This window comes from Xenopus tropicalis, chromosome 1, assembly GCF_000004195.4.
Source record: "Xenopus tropicalis strain Nigerian chromosome 1, UCB_Xtro_10.0, whole genome shotgun sequence".
NCBI classification, from domain to species: domain Eukaryota; kingdom Metazoa; phylum Chordata; class Amphibia; order Anura; family Pipidae; genus Xenopus; species Xenopus tropicalis.
Genome location: NC_030677.2, coordinates 210,781,232 through 210,796,156, shown reverse-complemented (window position 1 = coordinate 210,796,156; position 14,925 = coordinate 210,781,232). Strand labels below are relative to the sequence as shown.

General features: G+C 45.6%; 1 protein-coding gene across 14 annotated transcripts in view; it reads right to left on the bottom strand.

The window, feature by feature from the left end:
- celf4 (CUGBP, Elav-like family member 4) overlaps positions 1–14,925 on the bottom strand; it is a 748,037-nt gene that overhangs the window by 20,973 nt on the left and 712,139 nt on the right.

Genomic DNA, 14,925 nt, shown 5'->3' with positions numbered 1-14,925 from the left:
GCAACCCAACTGAACCCCTGTGGGATGAATTGGAACCCCAAACGTGAGCCTGATCCCCAACATCACTGCCCAACCTCACTAATGCTCTTGTGGCTGAATGGGAGCAACTCCCAGCAACACTGTTCCAACATCTAGTGGGAGCCTTCCCAGAAGGGCAGGGGCAGTGATAGAAGGTAGGGCTGGGCAACCCAACTGACCCCCTGTGGGATGAATTGGAACCCCAACTGTGAGCCTGACCCCCAATATCAATTCCCAACCTAATTAATGGCTGAATGGGAGCAACTCCCAGCAACAATGTTCCACCATCTAGTGGGAACCTTCCGAGAAGGGTAGGGGCAGTTATAGCAGCAACTTCATAGTCACCCCCATGGGTGCATAGGAGCATAACAAGAGCCACAGAGACATAAGACATCTCTGATTGGTACATTTCCCAAGCTGGGGCCCCAAACTTCTCCCAATAAACAGGGCCGGTAAGTGCATCTCTTTGTATTACCTACTACAAACAACGTCGCTGGTGGAGCAGGAACGGAAGGAGAAAGCCAGTGGTTAAATTCGGATAGAAGGGAGCGGGGAGTGCTGTTCCGAGGCTGCCGCTAACAGAGACAACTTTTAGAAATCAAAGGAGACATCAGACTTTGCTTTTCAGAGGATTCCTACCAGACAGGCGCCCACAGCCCCCCGTATGGAATGTTCTTACACATCTACATTGTTCTACGCCTCTCAGCCTAACAGGCATGGCAGCACCCCGAGCCTCTGATGTTCCGTGCTATTTAACTCCTGCCTAAACCAATACCATTGCACCATTAAAGGAGACATAATGTAAACCCCCTAACCCTGTAGGCAGTTATGAATAATACACGGTGCTGGGCTAAACATTATTTCTATCTGTAACAATGGCCCCTTTATTGGAGCTCCCTATAGATCCTCTCAGGTCCCTGTATGGGTTTCAAATGAGGGGTGGGCGTGTCCTAATGGTCCCTGCCAGAAGCACAGTAGGAGGGGGAGAGCCAATCGCAGCCCTGCAGTCACACAAGCACAGCCAGGCTTCAGTTCCCTATCAGGTCAGCCTAGCTGCTGATTGGTTCCTATCCTACAGTGCCACCGCCCCCCTGCACAGCCTGGGAAAGGAGGCAGCAGGAAGTGGAACTGATGGGCGGAATTAGTAGGATTTTGGGGAAAATTCTCAATAAATCAGCTGGAAACATAGAGAAATCCATATGGGCCACACAGCAATGCACCATAGACAGCTACATTCACCATTGGCCACTTTGGCCAACTTTATCCCCATCACTACCCTTAGCCTCCTCACCCAGCTACACACAGTAGGTAAACAAGTGGCCACGTTGCCATAAATCCCTTTGCTGTAAAAATTGATCCCCAAAAGCCCTGGGGGTAAAAATGGGGAGCAGCAGTCGGAGATTTCCTTTAGTTCAGCACCGAACCCCCAACCGCAAAGAGTCAATTTCAAGAGGTTTTCTGAAGTTCCGCACTGAGGGAGGTTTCGAGCCCCTCGTACCAAATAGTTTCCGTCACCCCCGGGGTCCAAAACACTCAGAAATGTCTCAGCTCTTTGTTACGACTGTAGCGATAATATTATACTCCATATACTGCACAGGGCTACTGTATCTATTCTATCTATACAATTCTATCATACTGTATCTATTCTATCTATACAATTCTATCATACTGTATCTATTCTATCTATACAATTCTATCATACTGTATATATTCTATCTATACAATTCTATCATACTGTATCTATTCTATCTATACAATTCTATTATACTGTATCTATTCTATCTATACAATTCTATCAAACTGTATATATTCTATCTATACAATTCTATCATACTGTATCTATTCTATCTATACAATTCTATCATACTGTATCTACTCTATCTATACAATTCTATCATACTGTATCTATTCTATCTATACAATTCTATCATACTGTATCTATTCTATCTATACAATTCTATCATACTGTATATATTCTATCTATACAATTCTATCATACTGTATCTATTCTATCTATACAATTCTATCATACTGTATCTACTCTATCTATACAATTCTATCATACTGTATCTATTCTATCTATACAATTCTATCATACTGTATCTATTCTATCTATACAATTCTATCATACTGTATATATTCTATCTATACAATTCTATCATACTGTATCTATTCTATCTATACAATTCTATTATACTGTATCTATTCTATCTATACAATTCTATCAAACTGTATATATTCTATCTATACAATTCTATCATACTGTATCTATTCTATCTATACAATTCTATCATACTGTATCTACTCTATCTATACAATTCTATCATACTGTATCTATTCTATCTATACAATTCTATCATACGGTATATATATTCTACTTCTATCATACGGTATCTATTCTATGTAATTCAAACATACTGTATCTATTCTATGTAATTCTATCATAGTGTATCTATTCTATCTTTACAGTTCTATTTGTCTGTATCTATTCTATCTATACAGTTCTATCATACTGTATCTATTATATCTAATTCTATCATACTGTATCTATCGTATGTAATTCAATCATACTGTATCTATTCTATCTATATAATTCTATCATACTGTATTTATTCTATCTATACAATTCTATCATACTGTATCTATTCTATCTAATTCTATTATACTGCGTATATTCTATCATACTGTATATATTGTATCTAATTCTATCTGAATCTATTGTATGCAATTTTTTCATACTGTATCTATTCAATCTATACAATTCTATCATACTGTGTCTATTCTATCTATACAGTTCTATTAGTCAGTATCTATTCTATCTATACAGTTCTATTAGTCAGTATCTATTCTATCTATACAGTTCTATACTGTATCTATTCTAGTTCAATCATACTGTATCTACTCTATCTATACAATTCTATCATACTGTATCTATCTATATAATTCTATCATACTGTATCTATTCTATATATACAATTCTATCATACTGTATCTATTCTATCCATACAGTTCTATTAGTCAGTATCTATTCTATCCATACAGTTCTATTAGTCTGTATCTATTCTATCCATACAGTAGGTAGTGGGGGTCCCTCCCCGGGGGGCCAGGGGTAGGATACACTGCACAAATCTAACGTGGGGAGAAAGTTCTGCCAAGTCAGTTGCGTAACTGTCAGTTAGATTTATCTTCCCAATAAACCATCAACTTCATTGTAACGGAAAAATGCCTTCATTGCACCTTTGGGAGAACATAAGAAATTAATCTAAACATCAAATTAATTATGGTTTGCAAATGAGAAATTGCTTGTGCGCCTAACGTGCTTCCGGGGAGCCTTCCCTTGGGGGCCATTGCACCGACTCGTACCTGGAACTTTGGGTGGGATCCGAGCCTCCTATTAATCATCCCACCGCGGGGACCCGCCGCCACCGGAACATTCCCACTCCCTGTTTTACTCCCGGCCGGAACATTCTGCCCTTGGTTCTTACAAAATGTAACGTCTTGTGCTAAAATTGTGACGGGGGGGGGGGGGGGCATTTACAGTGTCCAAAATGGACCCCATATGTAATAAAACACACTAACGAGTTGATTTATCAATGGTTGGGTTTGATTTCTTTCCTTGATTCAAGTTTTATTGCACTTAAAGAACTCAGACTCAGTCACACTTTACTGCTGCGCTGCAAGCTGGAGTGATATCTCCCCACCCCCCCCAGCAGCCGATCAGCAGAACAATGGGAAGGGAGCAAGAAAGCAGCTCCCAGTAGGTATCAGAATAGCACTCAATAGTAAGAAATCCAAGTCCGGCTTGGGACTCCTCCAGTTACATGGGAGTAGGAAAAACAATAGGTTAGCTGAAAGCAGTTCTAATGTGTAGCGCCGGCTGAAAGCTCAGACTCAGGCACACTTTACTGCTGCGCTGCAAGTTGGAGTGATATCCCCCCCCCCTCCCCCCCAGCAGCCGATCAGCAGAACAATGGGAAGGGAGCAAGATAGCAGCTCCCAGTAGGTATCAGAATAGCGCTCAATAGTAAGAAATCCAAGTCCGGCTTGGGACTCCTCCAGTTACATGGGAGTAGGAGAAACAATAGGTTAGCTGAAAGCAGTTCTAATGTGTAGCGCTGGCTGAAAGCTCAGACTCAGGCACACTTTACTGCTGCGCTGCAAGTTGGAGTTTCCCCCAGTGTTTATCTTCTGACATATAAAATGTAATTTATGAGCCTGACAAACCCACAAACCCCTAAAAGAAACAATGATAAAAAGCCCCCAACCCCCCCATTTACAGCTCCATTTAATTACAGATATTTTATTTGGGGGAGAAAAGCTTCACTTTGTTTTATTCCTTATTTTTTTACTGCAAATCTCTTAAATGCCAGAACTGATATATAAATATATATATATATATCTACAGGAACGGAATAACGGGATCTATTATCCTTAATGCTTGGAACCTGCAGTGAGGAAATAATTTCGAGCAACGTGCCTTAAGGCTACTGAAGAATATTAAACACCCAATAGAATTGTCTTGCTATCAACATGGATTTATGCTACACAAGCACAAGGTGCCTTATTCCAATGGGGAGAAGGAGAATCAGTCCAAAAGAAAAGGAATAGGGCACCATGAGAAATGCTCATGTATTATAAGGGATAATGTACCCCCTACTGTAAATGATAAGGATATTAGCAGTCACTGAGGGGTTCTGTGCCCCCCATATAAAGGCACAAGGCTGCAGGCTGAGTTATACAGGGAACTCTGAGTATCACTCATGTATTATAAGGGATAATGTACCCCCTACTGTAAATGATAAGGATATTAGCAGTCACTGAGGGGTTCTGTGCCCCCCATATAAAGGCACAAGGCTGCAGGCTGAGTTATACAGGGAACTCTGAGTATCACTCATGTATTATAAGGGATAATGTACCCCCTACTGTAAATGATAAGGATATTAGCAGTCACTGAGGGGTTCTGTGCCCCCCATATAAAGGCACAAGGCTGCAGGCTGAGTTATACAGGGAACTCTGAGTATCACTCATGTATTATAAGGGATAATGTACCCCCTACTGTAAATGATAAGGATATTAGCAGTCACTGAGGGGTTCTGTGCCCATATAAAGGCACAAGGCTGCAGGCTGAGTTATACAGGGAACTCTGAGTATCACTCATGTATTATAAGGGATAATGTACCCCCTACTGTAAATGATAAGGATATTAGCAGTCACTGAGGGGTTCTGTGCCCCCCATATAAAGGCACAAGGCTGCAGGCTGAGTTATACAGGGAACTCTGAGTATCACTCATGTATTATATGGGATAATGTACCCCCTACTGTAAATGATAAGGATATTAGCAGTCACTGAGGGGTTCTGTGCCCATATAAAGGCACAAGGCTGCAGGCTGAGTTATACAGGGAACTCTGAGTATCACTCATGTATTATAAGGGATAATGTACCCCCTACTGTAAATGATAAGGATATTAGCAGTCACTGAGGGGTTCTGTGCCCCCCATATAAAGGCACAAGGCTGCAGGCTGAGTTATACAGGGAACTCTGAGTATCACTCATGTATTATATGGGATAATGTACCCCCTACTGTAAATGATAAGGATATTAGCAGTCACTGAGGGGTTCTGTGCCCATATAAAGGCACAAGGCTGCAGGCTGAGTTATACAGGGAACTCTGAGTATCACTCATGTATTATATGGGATAATGTACCCCCTACTGTAAATGATAAGGATATTAGCAGTCACTGAGGGGTTCTGTGCCCCCCCATAAAGGCCCCCCCCCCCGCACTGGATGCAGCTTTCTGCCCCCCGTGACCCCATTACCTGAGTGCAGCTCCTTAATCACAAGGCTCGGAGAGGGGGCAGAAGGCGCAGGAGGGGCAGAAGGCGCAGGGGGGGCAGAAGGCGCAGGAGGGGCAGAAGGCGCAGGGGGGGCAGAAGGCGCAGGAGGGGCAGAAGGCGCAGGGGGGGCAGAAGGCGCAGGAGGGGCAGAAGGCGCAGGGGGGGCAGAAGGCGCAGGAGGGGCAGAAGGCGCCGGGCCTCACAGGCTCATTCCTTTGCTTATGAAACAGTTTCATTTTGTGCCGAGGAGAGAGGCCGTTAGTGGCGATGGGGGCCGGGGTGACCCCAATATATGGCTATTATAGTGGGGCTAAATTATTTACGCCTCTAAAATACTGCTGGGCTAATCAGCCCGACAAGCAATCCTCTGATCATTTCTCATACGCCACCGGGTCCAATTGTTCCATACACAACTCACAGCAATTCTGTGTTCCAAAGCAATGCATTGTGGGTATCTGGACCCACACAATATTTAAAGGGAACATAAGCCTTTCATATCAGTGTGGCTTGACCAGATTTTCCTAGACTACAACTCCCAGCATACTCCAACAAATGTATAAAGCCTGTACTCCATAGGGCAGGTGATTATTACAGGGCTGAAGAGGGAACCCCCCCACAAGCCCCTTATGGGCAGTGCTGTATTCATGGGGGGGGGGGGGGCTGCAGGTATAAAGCCTGGGCTATTATTTTCTATAAACAATATAAATAGGGTTGCCCCATTTCCTTGGCCATAGATCCGGGTGGAGACGCAACATTAGTGGGTGGGGAGTGATGTCATGGGGCGGGGCTATGATGTAGCGATAGGGTTGTCACCTCTGCTGGCTTTTTTCACTGGGCAGGGGGCGGGCAGTGATGCCATGGGGCAAGGAAAAGGTGGGGCCATGATGTCACAGGGGCAGGGAAGAGGTGGGGCAGTGACATCACTGGCGGGGTCCAAATTAGGAAGGAGGCAGGTGCGGAACTAGAGGCAGAAGAGGCAGCTGCCTAGGGTGCAAACATTGGGGGGCGCCAGTCAGGAACCTCTCCTGCTTACCCCTAGTCTGCACCCCATTGTCATTGTCCCATCACATCGCACCCCCAACATCGCCCCCCCCCCCACCGGGTGCAGGGGTGAGGTGGCCGACAGGTTGCTTAGGGCGCCCGGTTGGCTTGGCCTGGACAGCCCTTCCGAAAACCAGGTGGCAACCCTATGTGGCAATCTCGATTGGCTGATTGCCCCGTCAATTTTGTAGGGTCCTGCCCACTTTTCCAGATTGGGAAAACTGGGCAGGCAGCTTTGACCCAGACAGGCGGTAACCCTAGCTAGAAATGTACCATAGGTGTTATTTACTTACAAACAAGTTTATTTCCCACAATGCACCTTGCCTCAACTTTGTAGCAACTCTTTGTGCCTCCATAATGGTCCAACCCTCACCTACCATGCAGGCCCGGACTGGCAATCTGTGGGTTAGGGGCAAATGCCAGAGGGGCTGCTGTGCCATAGAAACTCACTGGGGGCTGTTTGGGTATTTGAAATACCAGGGCCTATAGTGAATCCCAGTCCAGACCTGCCTGTCCCTGTGTTTGATTCAGGAGGAGCACAGAAGGAACAGGGGGGCAGTTTGCATGGTGCAAGTGATGAGTGCCCCTTTGCCCCTACCCCCCTAATAATGAGCCCTCATGTCTCCTCTAAAGGGTTGGTTCGCCTTTAGGTTGACTTATAGTATGTTATAGAATCTCCTATTCCTGGCAATTTTGCAATTGGTCTTCATTATTTATTCTCTGTAGTTTTTGAGTTATTTGCCTTCCTCTCCTACCTCTTCCCAGATTTCAAATAGGGGGTCACTGACCCCGGCAGCCAAACCCTATTGCTCTGTGAGGCTCCAGTTTTACTGTTATTGTTACTTTTTTATTCCTTATCTTTCTATTCTGCCCCCTTCCCATACGTATTCCAGTTTCTCATGTAAACCCCTGCCTGGTTGCTAGGGAAAAATGAGACACTAACAGCCAGATCGCTGCTCAAATGCCAAACCGGAAAGCTGCTGAACGCAAAAGCTAATTACCCATCTAGATTGTAAGCTCTACGGGGTAGGGACCTCCATCCTCTTGTGTCTCCTCTTAACTTATTGCAACTGTATCTTGTATTTATTGTTATACTTTGTATTTATCTATTATTATCTTAATAACCCCCTGTTTGCCTTCCTCTCCTACCCCTTTCCAGCTTTCAGATAGGGGGGTCACTGACCCCGGCAGCCAAAACCTATTGCTCTGTGAGGCTCCAGTTTTATTGTTACTTTTTATTCCTTGTTTCTATTCTGCCCCCTTCCCATACTTATTCCAGTCTTTCATGTAAACCCCTGCCTGGTTGCTAGGGAAAAATGAGACACTAGCAGCCAGATCACTGCTCACATGCCAAACTGGAAAGCTGCTGAATGCAATAGCTAATTACCCATCTAGATTGTAAGCTCTACGGGGCAGGGACCTCCATCCTCTTGTGTCTTTGACTCTTAACTTATTGCAACTGTATCTGTATTTATTGTTATACTATGTATTTATCTATTATTATCTTAATAACCCCCTGTTTGTATTACTCTATTCTACTGTACAGCGCTGCGTACATAAGTAGCGCTTTATAAATAAAGATATACATACATACAACTAAAAAAAAAACCCATAAAAATAAAAAATGAAGACCAATTGCAAATTATCTCAGAATATCACTTCAACAAGGATTACCGCTTACACTTCCATCTCTGCCCTGAGTCTCAAATGAATGCATTTCTTTTCCCACAATCCAATTAAATCCCCTTTCAGCTTAGGCCCCCGCAGATTCCGGCGTATTATCCGAGTGCGCTCTCCCTAGCAGACGCGCCGTGGGGAATTAAGGTTAAAAGAGGGTATCACATGACATAACATTGCCCCCCCCCCCCATAGCGACGGATAATGAGAACGGCTGAGTTTTTCTGATATGAGGATCAAACGTGACATTATAAGAAGAAACCCGCCCCCCCCCCCGCGCCCCATTTCTGCGCTGATTTGTCCATAAAAGGTGACAGGGAAACACTCGCAGCCAATAACCCGACCACCTATTACCTGGATGTTTAATACAATTTTCTATTGATTTACCAGTCATTTCCTCCCCCCCGATAATAAATCTTAGGCCGGTTCCAAAGGCGACTAAATCCAGAAAAAAGCCCACATGATTGTGTCAGCGGACGGATGCGCTGTCCCCGGAGAGGCGAGAAATGGCCCTATAAACGCCCGGGCCGGTCGATACAACATCTATACTGTATTTCCCTTAATTATCCTGCCAATTGACACCGAGGTGACATTTTTCAGTGTCGTTTTTAGTCGGCGGCGCGACAGGAACGATATTAAATGTTTCTCGCTCTCCTGCGGTGAATATTGCTGCCCAGAGATCCGGGGAGATCGATAATAAAATAGGCAGGTTACGCTCTCATTCCTTCATCTGTAGCTGCGGCCCCGGCGCTTGATGGAAGAGCTCGTTTATTTATTGGTTTTAATTGGACGGCCAATAGGAAACGGTCATTTGTACACTCAAAAGCTCATTGGTTATAGCTTTGAATCATGCGCTCAATAGGGCTAAATAAGGAATAAATATTATTTTGAGCTGTACGGATATCTATATGGCATAGCCTGCTGTACTACTGTGGGGTAAGTCTGGCTGCCCAACGCTGGGAACTTATCTTAGAGGGAGGACTCAGCGGGCAGTGGGAGGGAGGAACTGGGAGAGGGAGGACTCAGCGGGCAGCGGGAGGGAGGAGCTGGGAGAGGGAGGACTCAGCGGGCAGCGGGAGGGAGAAGCTGGGAGAGGGAGGACTCAGAGGGCAGCGGGAGGAAGGAGCTGGGAAAGAGAGGACTCAGCGGGAAGCAGGAGGGAGGAGCTGGGAGAGAGAGGACTCAGCGGGCAGCGGGAGGAGCTGGGAGAGGGAGGACTCAGCAGGCAGCGGGAGGGAGCAGCTGGGAGAGGGAGGACTCAGCAGGCAGCGGGAGGGAGGAGCTGGGAGAGGGATGACTCAGCGGGAAGCGGGAGGAGCTGGGAGAGGGAGGACTCAGCGGGCAACGGGAGGGAGGAGCTGGGAGAGGGAGGACTCAGAGGGCAGCAGGAGGTAGGAGCTGGGAGAGGGAGGACTCAGCAGGCAGCGGGAGGGAGCAGCTGGGAGAGGGAGGACTCAGCAGGCAGCGGGAGGGAGGAGCTGGGAGAGGGATGACTCAGCGTGCAGCAGGAGGGAGGAGCTGGGAGAGGGAGGATGGAGTAGGAGCAGGGGGTGGTGCTGGAAGAGAGCGGATTCAGCGGAGAGTGGGGAGCTGGGAGAGGGAGGACGATGTGGGGGGAGCTGGAAGAAAGAGGACGCAGGAGTGGCCCGTAGTTTGATCCTGCAGCAAGGAGCGGGGGGGGGGGTTTGAAAAGACTATAGTCCGGCCATGAACTGGCCCCTTGCCATGAACTGGACCCCTGGAATAGCCAATTCTAAGCAGCTTTTCAATTGGCCTTCATGATAGCTTTTAGATAGTCTTCCTTCTCTTTGCAGCTTTCAAATGGGGGGTCACTGACCCCGGCAGCCAGAAAACTATCGTTCTGTACTACTACAGTTTTATCGTTATCCCTTTTCATAACTCATTTTTCTATTGAGTCCCTCTCCTATTCATATACCAGTCTCTCATTCCCACCACTTCCTGGCTGCTAAGGTAGTTAGGACCCTAGCAACCGGGTAGCTGCTGAAACTCCAAACTGGAGAGCTGCTGAACCGAAAATGGAAACAATTAAAAAAACGAAAAATAATAAAAAATGAATATCTGAGAAAGTCTATAAAAACAAACTCAGAGCCAATGAGACAAAGTTGTAGGAACTACGAGGGAATACTTTCGAGCTGCACTTTCGGATTACAGGCGAGGGCTTGCCGAGGCAGAACGTATTTCCCCGGGTTGTCAGACTTAGTGTAAATGAAGGGCCCCGGGGACCCCCTGCTGCTCGGCGTGCCGCTCTCAGACCCCCGGCATCACAGGCAGACAGTTCTTTCCACCTTAATGGGTCTCACAGGAGCCGGGTTGGCTTCTTCTGTTTCTCTCAGCTACACAATAATACGTGCGTTACGGAGCCGGCTGAAACCCCTCACTGCATGTTGGACAGATCCAGCGCCAGTAGAACGCTCCAATATGGCATTCTGTCTCTTGTATCTGCTTATTATCCACTTAAACGTGACCTTATAATCCCCATTCTAAGTTCCTTTCTGAAAATAGCCTGTAAATAACCCTTAGGCAGTGGCCCAGTATGGGCCTAGTAACCTATAGCAACCAACTAGTACATAGCATTTACTACCTGCTGCTTGCTAGAGAACTATAGCAACTCGATTACAGTTTAAATCCCAGACTGGAGGGCTGCAGAACAGAATACCAAATATAGTCCCCTGCTGTTCCTTTCTGGCAGCAGCTGGACAGAATGGGAAAAACTCAAGCTACTGAAGCCTGAAGTGCCTCCTGGTGCTTCTCTGCTCACTTCTATCACTCCTGGGACACTGATTCTGTATCCCATAAACCAGTGATCCCCAACCAGTGACTCAGGGCAACATGTTGCTCCCCAACCCCTTGGATGTTGCTCCCAGTGGCCTCAAAGTAGGTGCTCATTTTTGAATTCCTGACTTGGGGGCAAGTTTTGGTTGCATAAAAACCCAGTGTAAAGTTAAACAGAGCCTTCTATAGGCTGCCAGTCCACATAGGGGCTACCAACTAGCCAATTATAGCTTTTATTCATTCCCCCAGGAAATTTTTCCATGCAACCAATAACAATTGATAACAACCAATCATAGCATTGTGTATATTAATTAGTATACGGCCAGAGCCGGACTGATACCTGTAGCCTCTTTAGACAATTGCCCTTAAGGTGGCCACACTGTACATGGGCAGATTTCAGCTGGCGATGCTGCTCCTTCAGACCAATTCGGCAGCTTATCTGCCCATGTATGTGCACCCCCCCCCCCAACAGATATCTGGCCAAAAATTGGGTCGATCTTGAGGTAAAATTTTGCATTGGATTGGGGACAGTAACAGTTCGTTGATGTTGTTCCTGATTCTACGACACCTATGCCCACCATTGTAACTCTATCGTTTGGACCTTTAGGTGGGCATATCGGGAGAAGATCCACCCGCTTGGCCTTTAGTTTGCCACCCTAGTCTGCCAACATACAGTCTACTATACAGTATGTGCATGCATTAGGTAAGGGACGGTTATCCCCCTCCATCAACAAGGGTCCATTTGTGGCCTGGGGACCATCGGCCTGAAGCTGCTGTTCTAGACAATGGCCCTCAGATGCCTACAGAGAAAATTTCACTTGGTGATAACCACTTTCTGGTACTCAGAGGTCCATATTCTAACTGGACATATGCTTTCAGGTGATACGAGACCATTTGGAGTACATGGACATGGGCAAGGTGTATCAGTTTGCAGAGGCCATTTTTGCAACTCAATAGTTGCAGATATGCAGTTTGAAAAATCTGTATTTTCCTGGTCTAAGGAACTAAAAGGGGAGGAGCAAAGCATTTAGATAAACTGAACAAAAGGGGGTTTGGGTTTTGTCGTTTATAGAGAAAAAGGGGTGATGATAAATTTATATCAAGAAATGGACGGGCTTCATGGTTTTGTTCCTAGAGGACAAAGGAGATTTTTCCACCATCTTGCCCTACTGTCTCCATCTTGCCCTACTGTCTCCATCTTGCCCTACTGTCCCCATCTTGCCCTACTGTCTCCATCTTGCCCTACTGTCTCCATCCTGCCTGGCTTTCTCCATCCTGCTCTAATGTCTCCATCCTTCCCTGCTGTCTTTATCCTGTCCTGCTTTTTTCATTTTGCTTTAATTTCTTCAACTGTTTAAACTCTCTCCATCTTGCCCTACTGCTACCTTCTTGTTAAGCAGACAGTAGATTGCCCTACTGTCTCTGTGTTGCTATACTATCTGCATCTCTGCCCTACTGTCTTTATTTAGCCTTTCTGTCTTTATTTTGCCCTACTGTCTCCATCTTGCCCTACTGTCTCCATCTTGCCCTACTATGTCCATCTTGCCCTACTGTCTCCATCTTGCCCTACTGTCTCCATCTTGCCCTACAGTCTCCATCTTGCCCTACTGTCTCCATCTTGCCCTACTGTCTCCATCTTGCCCTACAGTCTCCATCTTGCCCTACTGTCACCATCTTGTCCTACTGTCTCCATCTTGCCCTACTATGTCCATCTTGCCCTACTGTCTCCATCTTGTCCTACTGTCTCCATCTTGCCCTACTATGTCCATCTTGCCCTACTGTCTCCATCTTGCCTTACTATCTCCATCTTGTCCTACTGTCTCCATCTTGCCCTAGTATGTCCACCATGCCCTACTGCTACCATCTTGCTGTTCTTTCTTTGTACCACCATCTCCATTAAAACTGGGCGATTCATTAAGCTTATATAATGGCAGGGGCTCTATATGTTGCATTCATTTGGGACAAACATTTATATAATCGCATGTGTCAAAATTTCCCACACATTCTTTTTTTTTTTATTCCCCCTTTGTAAAATGTTCACCGATCAAAACTCTGCCAGGTTTTAGGTATTACAAAGCCTTTCCCTGTAATGATCCGCACGAGGCTTGAAGAGAAATATTTTTTAACAAGCTCCTTCATTAGAACTCTCTCAAAGTTTCCAGGACTTGAAAAGCAGCTTTTGTCTGTCTTCAGCGCTAAATGGTTTCCTTCTGTTTGGAACAATATCACGGCGAACAGAGACCTTTAGTTGGAATTTGGGATCTCCTTAGTAAACCTACTGAATGTTGGTTTTCAAATGTTCTCTTTTATGTCAAAATAAGAAGAGGAAGGTATTTAGGGTGAAGGCTCATTAGTAATGTTCCTTCAGTCTCCATGCAAATGTGGTAGCGCTCAGATAGGTGTAATAAAAATACTAACCCCAACCAAATCCCAACCCCATAGCCCAATCTCAAAAGCAAGAAGGTAACAGACCTCAACAGCACAACCAACAGGTTGAAACTACATTGCTAAACCCCAACTATTCTATTATAGTCCTACAGACCCTTCTGTAGGACCAACAACCTATGATCTACAAAGACAAAACCCATTAGGTGCATCTACCTACACTAACTGGAAACATCTCCACTGTGGCCCCAACCTGCCACGGAGGCAAACACCCTGCACTACGGTGTTGTTCCACGTATAAACTAGGGCAGTCCCCTTGTAACCAAGGCAAAATAATGGATGATGAACATCAAACTCCCACCATCGTCTGCTCAAACTGCCTCAATTTCTAGCCTGAAGTTTATGAGAATTCTGCCCTGTTCTCTACAAAGGTGAAGTGAACAGTACTTTTGGCATCCAATCAGAGCACCTGTTGTTGCCAATTGGAATGAAAACACAACATGGCTGGGGGGAAGGGGCACCACACACTGTGCTTAGAGAGAAAGAAAATGCTTTGGTCTGGTTTTACATTTGTCTGCATTATTGTTTGCAGAAATTGGAGATATTTTTGGAAATTCGCTTTCCTTCTATATATATATAGTAAAGGCTGAGGAGAGAAGAGGTGGCTCAGTGGGAGGAGACAGGAGGAAGCATTGATTTATGGGTAAAGTGGTATCCCTGTGCCGTCGGAGACCCTAATTCAAAATCCCAGCATTAACTCCTTGTGGTCCTAAACAAGACCCTTGATGTCCCAGAAAACTTAGTACCCCCCCTTTAGAATACTGAAAGTCATTTGAGTGTCCTGGGAAATGCAACTCGAGCGAAACTAGAACTAAGTGATTCTTATTAATGGCTGCAGGATGCCTTCATCTCCTGATCAAAAACCCATGGTCTACAGTAGGGCTGTCTATGGTTGCAACTAGTATTCTAATCGACACAAGGAGGCATCTAGGTTGGGGCATTCCTGGTCTATAGGTATAATTAAATCTTGAGGCGGGACAAAAAATAATTGCTTCCTGTTCTATAAAGGAAGTCGGCCCACCATGCCTCGCCAGATGTAGGTCCGAATTGCAGACTGGTGAGCGAAGGGCAATTGATCAAGCAGTAGGTAGCCTTATCTTATCTGCTGCCCTATG